Genomic DNA, 7768 nt, shown 5'->3' on the forward strand with positions numbered 1-7768 from the left:
TCGTTCGGAATCTGAGCTCTTGTAAGCTGCCTAAGGATGCACGAACTTTGCTGAAGGTAAAACGAAATATTTCGACCGATTTACAGATAGTTGAAGGAGGACAGTATTGGCATCGTAAATTGCAAGAATATCTTACCAAGCAGCTAAGGTATGTATTCAGAACAGTGACCGTGTTCTGTGATGATGATAAATTCAATGACAACTATTTACAGTGGCATATCTCTGGATCCTGACGTCAAACTTGAGCTGAATGTGTCTTTAGATGGTTTACCCTTATTCAAAAGTAATAACCTACAGTTCTGGCCTATATTAGTTAACGTCCATGACAAACCAGAAATTCCAGTTATGGTTGTTTCAATTTATTGTGGAACTACAAAACCCGCTAGTATTGAGCATTTTCTTAAACCGTTTGTCGAAGACTTAAATCTTTTCATGAAAAATGGAGTAGAAGTCGACGGTAGGAGGGTGAACTTTAAAATACGTGCTATAATTGCCGATTCACCAGCTCGTGCCTTCATCAAAGGTAAACAAAAAAACAAAATACTGTTTAAAACATTTATTTAATTTAATAAACATTAAATATTAATTAAAAAATTATAATTTACAGGAGTTGCCAACTTTAATTCGTTCGCAGGCTGTTTAAAATGCACCACCGAAGGGATCAAACTGCGAGGAAGGGTTACATTTCTCGATTGCAACGCATCCGAACGAACGAATGAAGCCTTTCGGAAACAAATGTACGGCGATCATCACAAAATTGATTCGCCATTACTGTTATTAGATAACTTTGATATCATCCTTCAAATAATTGTTAGTGATCAGTTGCATTTAATTGACTTAGGCGTAACAAAACGATTTTTGATAGGCTTGATTGAATGTAAATTTGGCTTTAAAAAAAGACTTTCTCCTTCTACACTTGCACAATTATCTGGAATGTTGATGAACATACAATTGTCAGCAGAGATTCATTGAAAATTCCGCTCATTTCAAGATTTGCGTCATTGGAAAGGATCAGAATTTTCATCGTTTTTATTTTATGCAAGTGTTGTATGTTTCAAGAGCGTGATGAGCTCTGAGCAGCATAAACACTTTATGCTATATTTTTGCGCTATAACATTGTTTTCATCAGATGTCTACAAAGAACATTGGCCGCTTGCTAATAATTTGCTTCAATTATTTGTAAAAAAGTATGCAAATATTTACGGACCTCAATTCGTTTCAAGTAATATTCACAATCTGCTACACGTTTACAAAGAAGTGCAATATTTTGGTCCACTATATACGTTATCATCCTATAAGTTCGAAAATCGACTACAGCAAATGAAACTTCTATTGCGCAATGGGTACAAGTGCTTAGAGCAAGTAATCAACAGATTGTTAGAACAGGACGAATATTATGTCCATAAAAAGAAAGATAGCTTCAATTATCCTTTCATTCATCAAAGGGGTAATATTATCACTCTTCATATCCGAAAAGCATTCTGCTTAAAATATGGACAAAGAAATTAATGGTTTTTAACCAAATCCGGATATTTTTGCCAATATATAAACGCAGTCTCACACATCAAAAACAACCAAACAAACTTTAAGATAACGGCAAAAAGATTAATCAATACATCAAACAGTTTTGATTATCCTTTTGATTCAAGAATTATGCATATGCATCGGGGTAATCTCAGTAATTTGGAGAAAAACGATATTTCTATTGATTTGGATGATGTAAAATGTAAATTAATTGCCGTTCCTCTTTTATCAGACAAGGAATTTGATTTTGTTCCCTTAGTTCATACAATTGTAATGTAAAATATAATTAATAAAAAAATAGCAAGAACTTATTGAGTACATTTCTTTATTAAATCATTTCATTAACAAAATATCACACTTCAAAGGTTATTCTTTAAGTAAGTGGAAGCATAAGTTTTAGAAGAATCAGAAAAATATATGAAAAAGTCCCAACACATAGATGAAAAATGTAATTCGATAAGAATCTTATGGAAGGTATTGAATTGAATTCAATGGAAGGTATGGGTTAGTATGAACCGACGATCATAAAAACGTAATCATTGCCTATGGATGCCTATTTCCTATGGCGGTGATGAGAAGTCTTCACTAACCCTACCAGATCAAGTCTGATGTCCATGCTTAAACTTGTTTTGAAATAAATCTTTCAATTTCTGATTTGTTGGAGTCACACCACCGAATGTACCTAACTCTTTAAATTGATTAATTACGTTGACGTACTTTTTGAAACAAATTTTTGCATTCGGCCGTCCAATACCAGTCCAACTTAGTTTAGTTACAAACTCTCTGTTGAAAAAAATATCCATTGCGTCATGTAAGCGGTCATCTGAACCTTCTGTAGAAAGCTGATTGTCCAAATATTTAGAAAAGTTTTTCTTAAATTCGGGTTCAGCCAATCTGCACTCCAGATTATCTAAATCCTCTTGATTTTTAACTGGTTCCCATTCAAAGTATGTTTGCTGAACAAATCCAGATCGTGTAATCAGCTCATCAGTCACGATGTTGAATTCTGATCGTATTAACTTAATTTGTCGATCCATAGCAGCAAATTTGTTGTTCATCATTTCTGCTTGTCGTTTTTGCTCCTCCTGTATATTTTCCAGTTTAACTAAAATATCCAATAGGATTTGTTCACCACTGTTTAAAAAGTTGGTTTGAGTAGCAGTTGATTGAAATGTTGGTAGAAAATCTGATGGAATGAAAAATAAACACAAATAATGTTATGTAACATTGTATCTTGTAATCACTTACGTTTTGTTGACTTCTGGCAGGAAGGCATTGGAGTATTTTGTTCGATATTAGTAATGCAATCCAAATGCTCAATAGAATTACATGACAATTCATGTAGCAACTGAGGGTGAAGGTTTAACGTTGAGCTTTCTTCGCCTGTGGTGCTCGTTTGTAAAACTATTGAACAGAAGATATTGCATAATATTTTCAGAATTCTGTAGACAAAGTTCACACTTACATTCTGGCTGCAATAAAGTTGATGATATGTTCTTAGGTATGTTTTCTTTCTTGTGTATTATTTGACTCATGGTGCTTGTAGACGAAGTTTCGCAGCTGGCTGTATATTCTGCATGTCATGAAAAACATTATTTAATTTCATATACATCGAGAAAAAGAAATTGCTCTTACCTCTTTGAGTTGACGCAATCACGAATTTTCCATTTTTTTTTTGTCAGCATCAATTTTGGTCGCTTCACGCCTGCAGCGCATTGTTGTTGCATTTTGCCTCTTTATATTGCAATAGTTGCTGTGACATACGCAGAGCAGCGTATCATCTAACACTAACGCCCTAACGGAGAAATTAACAACTTCACGAAAAATGGCAGGTTCGAAACCAATCTACAAGCAGTCTGATAATCCCAAAATATCTCGAAGCAACCAGCAATCTAGAAAGATCCAATGCAAATGGCGCACACAGTGTGTAGCGTCCTGCGATGACGTCAAAGAAAAAGGCGCAAAGAAACAGATCGAAAAACAGTGTTGCCGATGAGTACAGGCCTTCAAGAACAGAAACAGCGGTCTTTTTTAATTGTTTGGCAACACTGTTTACTTTCAGTATCATCGTTTTACATAGAACCAAAAAAAACATCGCACGTAGGTTCCATACCGGTCTAAAATGGTGTTATATAGACGTCTTTCGGCGGACTTTCGGTGACCCGAAAGACCGCCGAAAGACGTCTTTTCAGCTGTCATTTGCAGCCTGGGAGTCGTTGTGACGTGTGACCAGATTGGTGACATTGCAGCAACTACCTCTTGGTCGGTCACTTTGACGTGACTTTGTTTGTCTGTGATCAATTTCGAAATGTCACTGGTTCTATCACCAGCACTTGTGATTGAAATGAAATTCATTTCGGTTCACGTACACATGTGCGATGATCAGGGTAAGACGCACATGGTCGTTGTGACGTCTGATCTGATTGGTGATATTTTGGTAACCAACTCCTGGTCAATCAGTTTGTCGTGATTTTTTGGTATCTTATTATCGCGATAGAATTAGAACATACGTGGCGCGGGCGAGTGGTGTTTTATTAACCATGTGCATATGATTAGAAACAGTAGTCGGTTCTGCTAGCTGGTTAAATGATCCCGCATCCTACAGATATTGCCAGACTCAGTTTGCTGATCCAAACGTTTATGTATGAACTCTCGTAAGCAGTGCACATGCAAGGATTACCGCTTCATAATGTATTTATTAATTACTCTAGAAAAACACTTTAGACCCACAAACAGCTGGCACTGGAATTTGAGGCGATTTGGAAGAAGGGAAGGAAGAGTCAGCACGACTTTTAGCGGACATTACCTAAGTTTCTTGTCCAGATGACCAATTTTACGCTGTTTGATGGTAACGGGAATCCTATGTTAATGATGATCTCCGGGGGCGGATACACGGACTGTTGTTGGTGGCAGTGGATAGACGCTAGGTGTCAGCATGCCGTGTCCGTTAGAAAATCCGTACCCGTGCGCGGTGTCAATTGCGCCAAAGGTGGATTATGAAAGGTGCTGGAATTTGGTGACTTTGTCTAGAGTTAGTGCTTTCGGATATGGAAATAATAAAACCAGGATATAAAACAAAAACTATCCACCTTTTCATCCATCTACAAAACATCTTTTTATTTATTTATTTATTTATTTATTTCAAATATACACGCCTCGTGTCTAATCGGCAACCTTATAATTAAATTAAGGAGCATATAAATAAACATCTAGTTATAAGCAAACATTACATGTGACGTAGACGCAATTTCTCCTTGAACGTGGAAGTAGACATACTAAAATCGAACAAATCTAACACTTCATTGAACTCGAGGGACATACGTATAATAGGGTGTCCCTGGCTATGGTTGTTGCGGGTACGCGGTACACGGAGATGGAAATTGGATCTAAGAATCCGACAGGGAGCGAACAAATTGATGCTGGCTAGTAATGCCGGGGAATCGATCTCTCCGTTAAGGAGCCGAAATATGAAAAGGCATTGGGCGTTTTTACGTCGAGAGCAGAGTGGTTCAAGTCCGAGAAGCAGACACCGCTGATGGTAGGTGGGCCGAGCGTGGTGGGATTGCCATGGAAGGAGTCGAACCGCGTACCTGGTGAGTCTCCGTTGAATGGCTTCGAGGCGATTGATGTCACCAACGCCAAGCGGGCACCAGATCGGACAGCAGTACTCCAGGCACGACCTTACGATGGCACAGAAGATCGACTTGACGCACATGGGATCGGTAAACTCGCTACAGGTCCGCGTAATTAAACCAAGTAGCTGATTTCCCTTCGCAACAACGCTATCAATGTGAGGGCGAAATGACATCTTCTGATCGAGTAGCACCCCCAGATCACGGATACATGTCGTGCGAGCCAAAGCCGTGTTGAGCATAGTGTATGTAAACGTGATGGGGTGACGGGCTCTGCTAAATGATATACACTGGCATTTATCAGCACACACTTGGAGAGCGTTTCTGCTGCACCAGCTATCCAGATTCTCAAGGATCGTTTGAAGGCGTACACAGTCACTGTCGTTTCTAACTGGAGCGAATATTTTTACATCGTCGGCGTACATTAGGTGTTGGCCTGGCGGTAAAACGAAAGATAGATCATTTATATAGATGAGGAAGAGTAGCGGTCCCAAATTACTCCCTTGAGGCACACCGGAGGAGCTGGTGAAAGAGTGAGAACGATGAGATCCTATACTTATGTAGTACGAACGACCAGTTAAATATGAACGCAGCCAGGTGATGTGCCAGTCGAGGAAACCGAGTTTTTTTAGCTTCGAAAGTAGAATATCATGAGAAATACTATCGAACGCAGCCCTGAAGTCGATATATACTGCATCAACTTGAGTACCACGATCCATGTTGTCGAAGCAGTAGCCAACAAATTCAGCAAGATTTGTGGTGGAAGATCTCCTTGGGAGAAATCCATGCTGACTAGGGCTCATATAGTTTTGAACTGCTGTGAGTAGCGGATTGTATAGAATGAGCTCAAACACCTTTGCACAAGCGCATAGGGATACAATGCCACGATAATTACTAGCATGAAGTCGACTGCCTTTTTATGGAATCATTCGCGCGTGTTTCCAGGACTCAGGATACGTGCCACGCATAAGGGAATCATTAAATATTTTGGCAAGAATGGGTGCGAGTGATTGACGGCAGTGCTTCAATATATATGCGGGAATATTGTCAGGTCCAGATGATGTAGATGGTTTTATATCGTTGAGTGTGCGCGCAATTAATGCTTCGTCAATTGTGGGTATAATAAAATCGATAGCATCCGATGGAGTATTGCGGGTGGCCTCTGCTAGTGTGTTAGGATTGTGAACAGGAAGGGTGAATGCATCAGCGAAACGATTGGCGAGAGTGTTGCAAATATCGGATGTATCGATACTAGTTTGGCCATTGTAGCTCATTGACGGAGGGATACTTCTTATATTGCGCCGTTTGTTCCAGAAGCTCCAGAACCGTGTCGGCTTGGAAAATAGCTGCCTTTCAGTACGGCGAATGAAGGAGCGGTAGAGCACACGATTATGTCGACGATAATTGTTCAGTGCATCGAAAAAAATTCTCCTATGCAGCGATGATCTCGTTCTACTGTAATCCGCGTAGGCTTTTGATTTTATTTTTTTCAACCGTCTTAAAGATGCATTAGACCAATCGGGGCCAGGCTTTCGTTGAGCAACAGGAACGCAGGAATTAATCGCTGAGCGCATAAAAACGCTAAAGCAATCGGTGGCTTCGTCGATAGTGGAAAAGTTGGAGCAGTCAAAATTACGGTCAAACGACACAATAAGGGCATTCATACGTTCCACATTCGTTTTGAAGAAATTTCTATTGACTGTACTGCGAGTGTGACTGTTGGTGGTGTGGGATAGTTGTACGGGATAATAAATCATCATATCCAATGAAGGATGATGAAAGTCCTCACTGAGAAGTGGAATACTACAGTGTGTTACGTATGGGAGGAAGTTCTCTAGAGCCGAAGTACCATTCACAGAGTGCAGAGGTGTGATTGAGTCGCACAAAATATTGGTTGCGGCAAGGTTTGCGAAGACCAGATCCAATTGACGCCCAGATTGATTTGCAATACCACTCAACTGAAATAATCCGGTACTATGCAACCCATCAACGAAATCGGTATTAGCCACGGAATTGCATAAAGGCGCATAATGCATGACAGAATAACATGGAGAGCAATCGGTGGCTTCTGATGTATTAGTCAGCTCCCATCTGATATCAGGTTTATTGAAATCTCCGAAGACGTATAATAAATCGCTCTCTTTGATGCGGCTTGAAATTTCACGTACACTATCATGTAAAGCGTTCATCACTGCGGGGTCATTCGCATGACTAGGCGGAATGTAAACAACGCCGATGTAAACAGAGACACCTGGCAGCAATGTTTTGATCCAAAGTTGTTCCAGTATGGTATTAGGCGATGCGATTTCACATGTCGGTATTGAAGAGGAACTTGCAATTAAAACACCCCCACCGCGTGAGAGGGCACTGTTGGAAAGATTCCTATCGCACCTGTAGATATGATAATGATCGTCAGTGAGGAGCGAAGAAGGTATTGACTGAGTAAGCCAAGTCTCGGTAAGAATGATAAAATCATATTCTGATTCTGATAGCGCCAGGCGAAGATTTGTAGTTTTCGTTCGTAGACCACGTACATTTTGGTAGTAGATAGAGAGACTGGGATGAGCTGAACGAGGTGCATCGCCGGATGCGGTGCAAGATTGCTATTCATC

The 7768-nt window shown here is 39.9% G+C and overlaps 1 long non-coding RNA gene across 1 annotated transcript; it reads right to left on the reverse strand.

Moving 5' to 3' along the window:
- Nucleotides 1-2659: 2659 nt before the first annotated feature.
- Nucleotides 2660-3245, reverse strand: LOC120908309. Its single transcript, XR_005741119.1, has 3 exons — nucleotides 3160-3245; nucleotides 2990-3097; nucleotides 2660-2710 (listed from the first exon to the last, which is right to left on the reverse strand). It is a non-coding gene; the product is annotated as an uncharacterized LOC120908309 (long non-coding RNA).
- Between the last annotated feature and the right edge of the window lie 4523 nt (nucleotides 3246-7768).

The sequence above is a fragment of the Anopheles arabiensis genome, unplaced genomic scaffold (genome assembly GCF_016920715.1).
Source record: "Anopheles arabiensis isolate DONGOLA unplaced genomic scaffold, AaraD3 Autosomal_pericentromeric_contig0016, whole genome shotgun sequence".
NCBI lineage: Eukaryota > Metazoa > Arthropoda > Insecta > Diptera > Culicidae > Anopheles > Anopheles arabiensis.